Below are 13812 nucleotides of genomic sequence, written 5' to 3' on the forward strand. Positions count from 1 at the left end.
TTTATTCATGGGGGGAGGGGTTGGGAATAGAAAGGGAAATTAACCTCTGTGTGGAGCAGCAATATAAGGCTCAGGCACTACTTGAGTCTGATTAAAGCCCTAGTTTGAGGTCCATGAGGCCTAAATTGGCTGGAATCTAGCTACATGGGAGTTCACCTCCCTCTTCTTGCCACACTGAACAGTTACAAACAATGGAAGCGATGAACTGAATTTAAAAGGGATGGGACTTGTGGCAGAGAAACCTCAGATGCAGCACAAGCTTGCCCCCCACTTTGAAATAGCCCATGTCTGTTGATGTAAAGGGCATGCTACAAGGCACTTCTGTTTCCACTGGTTGCTGGTAAGGATGGGTTTTGTGGGGAGATGGATCTGGTGAGGAGGAGAGTTTTCCTTTCTGCTGGCTGTTTAATTTCATTTGCTGCTGCAATTCACGGCAGAGATGCTGAAAGCCTTGTATAGGTGCCCATCATGAATTAATGTATTTTATTTATTCAAATAATTATGCACAACTATCTTTTCCAAGGTTTATCAGAAAAGGGTAAATTTTAGGAAGATATATATGAGTCTTTGGTGCATGCATTGATAAGGCCTAATGGTTTTATTATTTGAGCTTCAGTCTAACTTTACATTGGTTTGTCTTATTTTCTTTATAAAATGCATTATTGTTTTATTGTACTTGTGCCTAGAGCATATAGAGTGGCATGTTGTTAAGATTTTTTTTTTAAATCTAGCTAAATAAATACATTGTAAAAATGGAATGTTAATCATCTCAATACAGTTTGAATGTGCAAGGACTCCCCCACCTCCAAAAACATCCTATGGGTTTGAAGCACCATATGTGGCTCACCATTTTGTGCAGGATCAGGAGACTATAAAGAAAAGTATTTTCCTGTTTGAAGATTTCAAAGAACCATTCTTAGAGGAAAGGAAGGAGGTATCTGATGATGGAGATCTTGCCTCTTTCATGTTTTAAAAAGACTAAAGGAAAGTTCCTCTTTCATCAGCGTAAGGAAGAAAAGAAGTGGCTTTCCCAAATTTAAATATTTAAAGAAGCCCTTATCAAACTCAGAAAAAAAAGGTTTGAGCTCTTCCTTAAGGGTATAGGAAGAAATACAGTGATATTTATGTCTTATCATATTTTTCTTTTTCTATAATGTACCAAGAGGATGTGGATATCCTTTTATAGACTTTGCAGCCTTTACATACTTTCAGCATAGATTCTGCATGATTACAGTGTGATTTAAATTTCAAGGTCAAAGCTCTTTCTTTACTTTTGCTTCCTGTTCTTATTGTTTATCACTTTTAAAAAAAAACGGATTTAGAAAGCCCGGGAGCTAGCTTCTTCACACATCTCTGCCAATATACATCAGTGCTGATCTGGAATGCCCCTCTTATTCTGCTAATGGGCCCCTCCCGAGCTGAGACCACACATCACACTGAACCGAATAATTATTCTTCTGATGTACCCAAATGTTCACTGAAATGAGATGGAGATGGCTGAGCTCATTTCACTTGTGATCTAAACCATGTTTGAACTCAGATCTACAGAGGTGAAAAGTAAGTGCATTATCTCAGTGCTCCACCAAGCTTTTTTTGATCATGCGCGCACACACTGAGCCTGTTGTGGTTAAGAAAAGCAAGGCTCTTGTTTTAACCTAAATGTTGCAAACATTTGCTTGTTGGAAAGAAATGCAGTTTATTAAAGGAAATACAGAGGAGCACACTCTCTTGCTCCTTTATATAACATTATTTACTTGTATTGCAATAGTACCCAAAGGACCCAGATAGGATTTGGTCCCTGTTCCACTAAGGAGTATACCAACACATGGGAGGACACAAGCATATGTACTAGTACATATGCTAGCTGATAACAGTCCATCTTTCAGGTAGATGTGGCTATCAACTCTGTCTGTGCTATGCTTACTTGCTTTTAGGAAGCTGGGAAGCTTTAGGCTCCTCAGCTGGCACAGCTGAGAAAGGGAAGACAAAGCCATGTTTTTCTTCCCCAGATTTTAGGATTAGCCAGGGGCTAGTCAAATCACTGCTGCAATTTACAGCAGCCTGACTGCCAACAGTTCCAAAAGGCCATTCTGGCAGCTTGAGACTTGCTGGAGTCTAAGATCCTCCTCCTCTCCTCCAGGAACAGCCCTGATGCTGGGGTTGAAAATGAGCAAGCCTCAGTTTTCTGGTTTGTGTGGCAGCTGGAGCAGTGCAAAGCAGCTGGAGCAGAACAGACTGTCGTCCCCTTAACGTTGCAACATCATTTAGGTTTATTATTGTAATGAAAGAGAGCAGCCTGTGATCAATAAGAATGATTAATCCTAATTATTGATCCCTTATTCAACAAGAGGTAGACTTCCATTCCCAAGTAAATCTGTTTTTGATTTTTGATTATTAGTAAAATTGAAATGATATGATTTTATTGGATGTTAGAAAACAAAAACATGGACAGAAATCTCATAGTATAATTACAAGACATTATATTTCTAGTGCCTGATTAAAAGTTGTGGCAGTCCTATATTGGTCTACTAAATAAATAATAATTTTATAAAATCAGTGAGAGTTGAAAGTCCCCACTATCTTGTAGGAGATTCTCAGCAACTTCCAAGATCGGATCCATTTTATACATTCATACAGATTAAGACCAGAAGGGAGTATTAAATCATCTAGTCTGACCTCGTGTATATCACAGGCCATTAAATTTCACCCATTTACCCCTGTATTGAGCCCCAACGCTTGTTTGACTAAAGTATCTCTCCCAGAAAGAAATCCAGTCTCGACCTGAAGCTATCAAGAGATGGAGAATGCAGCACTTCTCATGGTAATTTGTTCCAATGGTTAATCACTCTCACTGTTAAAAAAATAGGCCTAATTTCTAAATTGAATTTGTCTGGCTTCAGCTTCCAGCCATTAATTCTTGTTATGCCTTCCTCTGTGGGACTGGAGAGCCCTTTAGTACCTGATATTTTCTCCCCATGAGGTACTTAGGCATTATTACCAAGTCACCTCTCAAACTTATTTCTGATAATATAAACACATTGAGCTCCTTACATCTCTCATTGGAAGGCATTTTCTCCAGCCCTTGAATCTTTTTTTTTTTTGGCTCTTTCCTGCACCCTCTCTAATTTTTCAACAATTATTTTAAAATGAGGACAGCAGAACTGGGCACAGTATTGGTCTCACCAAAGCCATGTAAATCTTTGGAAAGTTCAGTGTGCTCATGGCAGGATGCAGGGGGGTAAAATCAAAGGCTTCATTCACATTAAGGACTATAAGGCCCTGATCCAGAAAATGTTTAAAGGTAAAATCACCTCTCTGCTCCACTGTTTCTACCTCCAAGCGTCACATTAGCCCATTTTTGACACAGCATCTCACTGGGAGTTCATGTTCAGTTGGTTGTGCACTATAACCCCTAAATCCTTTTCAGAGTCACTGCTTTTTAGGATACAGTCCTCATTCTGTAGGTATGCCCTGCATTCCTTGTTCCTGGGTTGTAACTTTGCATTTGACTGTACTAAAAAAGTATTTTAGTTGAATGGGCCCAACTTGGCAAGTGATCCACATTGCTCTATATGACTGTCCTGTCCTCATCATTTGCCATTCCACCAATCTTTGCATCATGCACAAATTTCATCAGCAGTGATTTTATACTTATTTTCAGATCATGGGTGAAAATGTTGAAGCTCATTGGCCCTGTATTGATACCTGCAGAACCCCCCTTAACACACCCTCATTCAATGGTGACTCCTGATTGGCAAGCCTGATTGAAACCTTATCCTGATTATAATTTATTGTTACTTTTCTTGTAAAATCAGCTACTAGGTATATACTCATTCTCTGATGCATCTTATTTGAACGGGGCACTTATGAACAGATTTTCAAAGGTGGTTAAAGATGCAGATAGCACTTAGTGTGATTTTCAGAAGTACCTAAGCAGGTTACTTCCATTGCAATTTGACTCCTACATCCCAGCATTGGAATACTTCCATTGAAATCTGACTCTCAAGCCCCAATCCTGCAAACACATATGTACAGAAGTCACCCACTGAAGTCAATGAGAATACTCATAGTTCTTAAAGTTACACATGTGCATAAATGTTTGCAAGATCCAGCCCTTGTAGTACAGGTGCTTGAGCTAGCAGTGCTAGCAGTGCTGCAGCATCCCCTGGCTTGAAGTGATTTCCATCATATACAGCGTTTACAGTTTGGTTCAATGGCTCTCAGCACCCCCACTAAAAATGGTTCCAGTCTTGTTCTACCCCTGCCTTGTAGCCCTGAATGTGAATGAATCTTTTGACTTTACCCTACTAACTTCTTCAACAAACACATAACTTTCCAACTTAAATTTCATGGCCATTGCAACTATTAGACATGCACAGCAACAACTTTTCATAAAAATTTTTGAGATAATACTTTTCCAATATTTCATTATGACTTCCTTAGGAAATTGGAGTCATTGTGAGTTCTGTACACAGAGCAAGTCTACAGGAGTGGGCATCAAGAGACTGTGGTAACAAGTCTAAGGGTATGTCTACACTACGAGAGTAGTTCAATTTTACTTAAATCGAATATGTGGAATCGATATTACAAAGTCGAACGTGTGTGTCCACACTAAGGACAGTAATTCGACTTTGTGAGTCCACACTAACGGGGCAAGCGTCGACATTGGAAGCGGTGCACTGTGGGCAGCTATCCCACAGTTCCCGCAGTCCCCGCTGCCCATTGGAATTCTGGGTCGAGCCCCCAATGCCTTCTGGGGAAAAAAATGTGTCGAGGGTGGTTTTGGGTAACTGTCGTCATCCAACCGTCACTCCCGCCCTCCCTCCCTGAAAGCGCCGGCGGGAAATCAGTTCGCGCACTTTTCTGGTCAGTGACAGTGCGGAAGCCACAGCACTGCGAGCATGGAGCCCGCTGCGACCATCGCTGCAGTTATGGCCGTTGTCAACACCTCGCACCTTATCATCCACCTTTCCCAGAGGGAGATGCTGAGAAATCGTGCGAGGAGGCTACGGCAGCGCGGTGAGGACCTGAAGTCTGAGAGTGGCACAGACATGTCACAAAGCACGGGACCCCGCGCCGAGGACATCATGGTGGCAATGGGTCATGTTGATGTTGTGGAACAGCGATTCTGGGCCCGGGAAACAAGCACGGACTGGTGGGACTGCATAGTGCTGCAGGTCTGGGATGAATCACAGTGGCTGCGAAACTTTCGCATGCGGAAGGGGACTTTCCTGGAACTTTGTGAGTTGCTGTCCCCTGCCCTGAAGCGCAAGGACACCCGGATGCGAGCAGCCCTGAGTGTCCAGAAGCGAGTGGCCATAGCCCTCTGGAATCTTGCAACGCCGGACAGCTACCGGTCAGTCGCGAACCACTTTGGCGTGGGCAAATCTACCGTGGGGGTTGTTGTGAAGCAAGTAGCCAACGCAATTGTTGAGCTACTGCTCTCAAAGGTAGTGACCCTGGGAAACGTGGAGGTCATCATAGATGGCTTCGCCGCGATGGGATTCCCAAACTGCGGTGGGGCTATAGATGGAACTCACATCCCTATCCTGGGACTGGACCACCAGGCCAGCCAGTACATTAACCGAAAGGGCTACTTTTCAATGGTGCTGCAAGCACTGGTGGACCATAGGGGACGTTTTACAAACATCAACGTCGGATGGCCGGGCAAGGTTCATGACGCTCGTGTTTTCAGGAACTCTGGTCTGTTTAGACGGCTGCAGGAAGGTATTTACTTCCCGGACCACAAAATAACTCTTGTGGATGTGGAGATGCCTATAGTCATCCTCGGGGACCCAGCCTACCCGCTAATGCCCTGGCTCATGAAGCCCTATACAGGCGCCCTGGACAGTGAAAAAGAACTCTTCAACTACCGGCTGAGCAAGTGCAGAATGGTGGTGGAGTGTGCTTTTGGACATCTCAAGGGGAGATGGAGAACCTTACTGACTCGCTGTGATCTCAGCGAAACCAATATCCCCATTGTTATTGCAGCTTGCTGTGTGCTCCACAATCTGTGTGAGAGCAAGGGGGAGACCTTTATGGCGGGGTGGGAGGTTGAGGCAAATAGCCTGGCTGCTGATTACGCCCAGCCAGACAGCCGGGCGATTAGAAGAGCCCAGCGGGACGCGCTGTGCATCCGGGAGGCTTTGAAAGCTAGGTTCCTGAGTGAGCAGGGTAACCTGTGACTATTAAGTTTGTTTACAGAGAAGCTGAACCTGCCCCCGTTTCTTTACCCAGTAAATGTTCACTATCCTCTCCAGTTATATACCCTGTTCACCCCGTTCCCCCCCCTTCCATAAGATCTCTAACCGCCCTCCCCCACCACAAAGTCACATCCCCCCCCCCCCCCCCAGAACATGAAAACCACCTCCCAGACTGACCAGGGTAACTAGTGACTGCAATGTGTGTGTACCCTGCTGCTGAACCTGCCCCCGCGTCTGTACCCTGGTAAAGGTGACTGTCCTGTCCAATTACCAACCCCCTTCCCCCCCTTCAAACAGACTCTCCTCTAAAAGAACATGATGGAAACAGTAATTAATTAACAGAAACGTATTTTTTATTAGCAACTACACATGAAACTGGGGGATGAAACTGGGACGGGGGCTTGGGTGAGGCGGGAAGGAAAGGACTTATCAAATTTTGGGGAACGAGAGCCTTCTGGTACTTGAGCAGTCTGCAGGGGTGGAGTGAGAGTTTTCTCGGACTCTGCCGCCCCTCCTTCTTGGGACTTTGGGTGAGGGGGGTATGGGACTTTGTGGTAGGGGAGGGCGGTTAGAGATAGACTGCAGCGGGGCTCTGTCCTCCTGCCTCCGGTCCTGCAGAACATCCACAAGGCGCCAGAGCGTGTCCGTTTGCTCCCTCATTAGTCCAAGCAGTGTTTGAGTTGCCTGCTGGTCTTCCTGCCGCCACCTCTCCTCCCGTTCCATGTGTGATCGGTGGATTTGGGACAAGTTCTCCCTCCACTGGGTCTGCTGGGCTGCCTGGGCTCGGGAGCAGCCCATAAGTTCCGAGAACATGTCCTCCCGTGTCCTCTTCTTCCTACGCCTAATCTGCGCTAGCCTCTGGGAGTGTGATGCCAGGGTAGGTCGGGAGACAGTCGCAGCTGTGGGATGGGAAAAAGGGAGTGAATTCCTCAGAAAGATAAAAAATTTTGTGAACAAAGAACATAGTCTTTCTCTGTGGACAAGACCATGCACAGCACCTATCACATGCGCACTCAGAACAAGGTCGAATTTTCGGCCTTCGCATTCAGTACCTGGGGTCTTGCAGTGCAGATCAGACAAGCGGGACAGGACAGCGGAATTTGGGTAACAGGCTGACATGGTAAGCCGTAGACTTGTGGCTGCTTAAAACTTTAATAATAGCACTGGCCTCCTTTCACGTTCAAAGCAATGCCAGTCCCTGCTGCCAGCAATCCGGCAAGCATGAACTCTGCCCCTGTCCCACCCCCTCGTGGCTGTCCCAGGGAAAGATCCCTGTATGCTGCTCCTCTCCCACCTCCACCGCGTGGCTGTAAACCGCCGGTTACAGTTTTGTAAAGGAACAGGCAAGCAGTCCCAATACTAACATTCCCCTACCTAATTCAAAGCAGGTCACCATGAGCGACATCACCGTGATGAGGATTTCAGAGACGGAGAAAGAAAGTATGCTTCGGGAAAGCCTGCAAAGACCAGGGCCGTATGCCACCATGCTCTGCAAGGCAATGATACCCGAGTACTTGATTGTCTCCTGGCGTGGTAACGTTTCCTACCACGGAGGACCCAATAAGGCCGCTCTCCCCAGGAACCTGATGCAAAGGCTTTCCAATTACCTCCAGGAGAGCTTCATGGAGATGTCCCAGGAGGATTTCTGCTCTATCCCCAGACATATAGACCGGATTTTACTGTAGCTGCACTGGCAGGGACTAAACAGTAGAGCGCCTAGGGCAAAACAATCATGCTAAACCGGACATTGTTAGATTTTTTTTTCAGTAGTTGCACTGCCAAGGACTGAAACGTTAAGCGCCTAGGGCAAACTAATCATGAAAAACCCATTGTTAATATTGTTAATATTCCTGTTCTGTTAAAAATAAATGTTTACATGTTTAAAACACTTACTGACTGATCCTTCCCCTGATTCCGTGTCCGGGTTAACGCCTGGGGACGGGTGGTAGGGGATCTCTGTAAGGGTGATGAAGAGATCCTGGCTGTCGGGGAAATCAGCGTTGTAAGCGCTGTCGACTGCCTCGTCCTCCTCATCTCCTTCCTCATCTTCCCCGTCCGCTAACATCTCCGAGGAACCGGCCGTCGACAATATCCCATCCTCAGAGTCCACGGTCAGTGGTGAGGTAGTGGTGGCGGCCGCACCTAGGATGGAATGCAGTGCCTCGTAGAAATGGGACATCTGGGGCTGGGATCCGGAGCGTCCGTTTGCCTCTTTGGTCTTCTGGTAGCCTTGTCTCAGCTCCTTGATTTTCACGCGGCACTGCGTTGCATCCCGGCTGTATCCTCTCTCTGCCATGGCTTTAGAGATCTTCTCGTAGATCTTTGCATTCCGTCTTTTCGATCGCAGCTCGGAAAGCACGGACTCATCGCCCCACACAGCGATCAGATCCAAGACTTCCCGATCAGTCCATGCTGGGGCCCTCTTTCTATTCTGAGATTGCCTGGCCATCTCTGCTGGAGAGCTCTGCATCGTTGCCAGTGCTGCTGAGCTCGCCACGATGTACAAACAGGAAATGAGATTCAAACTGCCCAGACAGGAAAAGGAATTCAAATTTTCCCTGGGCTTTTCCTGTGTGGCTGGTCAGAGCATCCAAGCTCGGACTGCTGTCCAGAGCGTCAACAGAGTGGTGCACTGTGGGATAGCTCCCGGAGCTATTACCGTCGATTTCCATCCACACCTAGCCTAATTCGACATGGCCATGTCGAATTTAGCGCTACTCCCCTCGTTGGGGAGGAGTACAGAAGTCGAATTTAAGAGACCTCTATGTCGAACTAAATAGCTTCGTGGTGTGGACGGGTGCAGAGTTAATTCGATGTAACGGTGCTAAATTTGACATAAACTCCTAGTGTAGACCAGGCCTAAGATATGGAGCAAAAAAATAGTGAATGCAATTCTGGCCTTTCTGTTACAATGTGAAGAAAAGACAGAATGTTGCATGTAAGCACATGGTGATGATACTACATTATGTGGTGAGGCAAATGTTGTCAATGGAAGTCTATAGAAAATGACACTGCAACGTAAAGAAAAAGGAAATCACTGTCAGTGCAAGTCTATAGAAATGACTTTATGATCTGAGAAAAGGCAAAACAATGTCAATGCAGCTGTGATTAGTTTTTCAATGCAAGCAAATGCAACATGATATCAATGTAATACAAAACAAGTTGTGAAGATAGACAAACTGAAGAGTGAATCTGTTATGTGAATAATTAAAATGATTCCCATACTAAACAATATTTTACTTTCATATGTCATACTTTGTCCTTCTAGTTTATAGTAATCATTCATGTTAAGTCTGTCTTTATATTACTACTTCAATTGCTCCACTCAATAGCAATGCCCATATATTGAAGACTTAAGTTACCTCACATTTATGACTATGATGAATTCACCAGTTTCCCTTGCCTTAAATTGAATGCATTTGCACAAAAACTTGTTTTTATTACTAATTTTCTTTCTTTCCAGAGCAAATATGTAGTTTCCTACAGAAAGCCTTGTTTTTAGTCTAGTAATAACAATAAAAGAAATTTCTAGATCTAAAAAAAACCAAATTACTAAATGATCCAATGATAAAACACTCAAAAGCAAGGGTTCTGAATGAAGGATACCAATGCAACTTTATTGAATCCCATTTGGCACTCACCTGGTTGCTGGATCACAGACTCTGGCAATACTGGACAATGTATAGTCCTGCCTCTTTAAAAATCTTCCTGCCCTGCCGCGTGAATTCCATTACATAAAATTGGATGCCCTATGTGTGGAGGAAGAGGACATTGGTACCTATCTTCAAGCATAAAGGAGATGTGTAAGAATTTACTAATTACTGTTCCATCAAGTTAATGAGTTAGACGATGAAATGGCTGGAAAGAATTATCATGAAAAGACTTTGGGAGAAGCTGGATCATCAAGTAAGTGACAATAATTCAGGCTTATGCCAGGAAGCTAAATAATGAATGCAGTGTTTGTAGCGCAAATATTGCAGAAGTAGTACAGGGAGAAACAGAAGGAATTGTACTTGGGGTTTAGTGATTTAGAGAAAGCTTATGACAGAGTTCCAAAAGAATTGTTATGGTGTGGCCTGCTGCTGTGCAATCTACTGGAGCCGCGTGTTCAAGCTATCATGGACACGTACAAGGATAGGACAGCAGTAATGAGAAGCACTGTGACTACAATTATTCATTTACTGTGAGTGTAGGCCTACAACAAGGATCAGCCTTATGCTCATTCCGACGTGTGATTGTAATGGACCCCTTAATGCAGGAGATTAGGGAAGAGGCTCCATGCAGCATGCTTTTTGGTGATGACATTATGTTGAGCCATGAAGATGAATACAAACTGGAAAAGGATCTTGAAATCAGCTGACAATGACAGGATACATGAGATATGTTACTGAGAGGGACAATGAGAAGCCGATAAAACTAGATGATATAGAGTTAGTCTACGCACAAATTTAAATACCTTGGTTCAGTGTTGAGCCATGATGAGAATGTGGATGCCGATCATAGGAGCCACATGAAATTGCTTGGCATAAATGAAGGGCATTGACAGAAATTCTCTGAGATAAGAATATGCTAAGTAGACTAAAGAGCATCACAGAAAAGCTAAGGGAATATTGACTGAGGTGGCTGGATTATGTGAGATGACAAAACATGGGATTTATTGGCCAGAGAGTACCTGAACTAGTAGTCATAAGACAGAGACCACAAGGTAGGAGGACATGACCTCCAAACAAGGACATGAAGTTAGCTTGGGAGATGCTCTTGACAAGAACAATTGAAGCTGCCAACCCTAATGAATGGGACAAGGTGAAGGCAAAGAAGACCATTGGATTCCTGGGGGATGAAATGAAATGAGAAGAACATAGGGACACAAAACAGGAAGGGACTCCTGGGTCATCATGTCCAGTCCCCTTCTGTTGCAGGCAGCCCAGTCAAAGAATATATTTTATTAATATATCATGTTCCATGTTAGGGCATGTGACACTGCCACGCAAAGGGGGCATGAATAGCATTGCACACCAAAAATGTTACGCTGTAACTCCCCCAATGCTGCAGGTGCAAACTGTAAAGATACTGAGTTTGCACTAATGTTGTCATCTTTGAAGGGGGCATGAACTTTTTAAGTTTGCATCTGCAGCATTCATTTGTGTGTGAATGTGGGTAAAAGCTAGCTCTATGTTTCCCTCTCCCCTGCACACATAACTTATGACAGCAAAACACAGATTTCCAAAGCACTCACCCAGGACTTTGAACATTTAAATTATCCTTTTAATTTTAAAAATTATATTGGGTTATTTCAAAAGAGAGATGAAAAATGAATTATTGCAGCACTGCCACTGCTGCAGATCAACTCTGCCAGACCTTGGCAGTCATCAGAAAGGGTAATCTTTAATAAAGTAGGTTGGTTTTTTTTTTTCTTTTGAAAAAGACTAGCTCTTTTTAGTCTCCACTTTTATTTGTTTAAGATGTGCATATCACTTCCCCTTTAATACATCTTACCTATGCTTTTCCATTAGAAATGTATCCTGTTTCATAAGTTCATTAGTTATGTTTCACATTTAGTTTAGGAGAAAGGCAAAGGTGTCAGAAGTTTCTAATTTTCAAAAACGTATGCACATTTCCTGACCTGAACTCAAAACTTTGTCCAAGTTCAGGTTAGTTCAAATAAATCTACTCCCTGGATAGTAACTGAATTCCCTCTTCTTTCCTGCATGACCTAGATTCAATGTGTAAACCTTCTTGAATGCTTATATTCTTTTGTACTCTAACTCCCCAAGATAGTTGTTTCCAGTTGGATCACTCAACCATTTTTCAAAGGTCTGCATTTTGATGGGCACATTCCTGCTTCTGCTGAAGTCAGTGGTAACAGGATAATGTCCTATAACACATACAGTGCGCTTTGAGGAATTCTGTTGATACTCAATATATCTCCATTGCAAGGATGAAAGTTTAAGTCAATCCTGGCAGGACCTGAAGTTGTGGAAAAGATGTTCCTAAGGTACAAAGTTTGGATCTAGAAATGAAGTTTTCCAAAGTTCAAAGGTGTTTGGGTTTGGGTTTGGGGTTTTGGTTTAGGCCCTGTGACGAGTTGGATCACAGAACCCCCCTTGGGAGCTGCAACCCAATGTACCAAGACTACCCCTGTCCTGTTTTCCCTGCCAGCTCAGGACTCCAGCACCCTGTCTTGCTGAGCCAGACACTCCCGTCTGCTCCAATACAGACCCAGGGTCTGAATCACTTGCCCCAAAGCTGCAAGTTTACCTGAAAACAGCTCTCAGAAGTGTGCTTGTCTTTAGCACTAAGATGCCCAACTCCCAATGGGGTCTAAACCCAAATGAATCCATTTTACCCTGTATAAAGCTTATGCAGAGTAAACTCATACATTGTTTGCCCTCTATAACACTGATAGAGAGATATGCACAGTTGTTTGCTCCCCCAGGTATTAATACATACTCCGAGTTAATTAATAAGGAAAAAGTGATTTTATTAAATACAGAAAATAGGATTTAAGTGGTCCCAAGTAGTAACAGACAGAACAAAGTAAGTCACCAAGTAAAATAAAATAAAATGTGCAAATCTATGTCTAATCAAACTGAATACAGATAATCTCACCCTCAGAGATGCTTCAGTAAGCTTTTTCTCAGACTGGACACCTTCCAGGCCTGGGCACAATTCTTTCCCCTGGTACAGCTCTTGTTGCACCTCAGGTGATAGCTAGGGGATTCTTCATGATGGCTCCTCACCCCCTTTGTTCTCTTCCACCCCTTTATATATCTTTTGCATAAGGCGGGAACCCTTTGTCCCTCTGGGTTTCCACCCCCCCTCACTGGAAAAGCACCAGGTTAAAGATGGATTCCAGTTCAGGTGACATGATCACATGTCACTGCAAGACTTCATTGCCCACTTGCCAGCACACACATATACAGGAAGACTAACAGGTAAACACAGCCATCTGCAGACAATGGTCCTGGTCAATGGGAGTCATCAAGATTCCAAACCATCATTAATGGCCCACACTTTACATAATTACAATAGGCCCTCAGAGTTATGTTTTATATTTCTAGTTTTAGATACAAGAGTGGTACATTTCTACGAATAGGATGATCACACTCAGTAGATTATGAGCTTTGTAATGATACCTTACAAGAGACCTTTTGCACGAAGCATATCCCAGTTGCATTATATTCACTTATTATGAAATCTTTATAAAACTATCCCAGTTACATTATATTCACTTATTATCATGTTTTTATTAAACCATATAGACTGCACAACGTCACAGGCCCATTTGCATTTCCAAAGTATCTAGATATTCCAAATAGAGGACCTTGATTAAACAAAAACATTTCTCTTTGACTTCAGTGGGAGTTCTTCCAGTTTACTGGATGGATGAATTTGACCCCTGGTGCGTAGACCATTTAGCTGGTTGTCCATTTATGAATGTTGGATTTTTAATCAGAATATTAAACTATGTATAATTTTAGAAATTGAGATTTGGTAGTTTTTTCAATATCCTTAAATGTGAAGCATGCCTTTATTCAATAGATGGATGAGAGCCAGAAGCTCTCAGTGTAGTTCCATTGGAAAGAATAGGAAACAGTGATAAAACTTC

The sequence above is a fragment of the Emys orbicularis genome, chromosome 5, assembly GCF_028017835.1.
Source record: "Emys orbicularis isolate rEmyOrb1 chromosome 5, rEmyOrb1.hap1, whole genome shotgun sequence".
NCBI classification, from domain to species: domain Eukaryota; kingdom Metazoa; phylum Chordata; order Testudines; family Emydidae; genus Emys; species Emys orbicularis.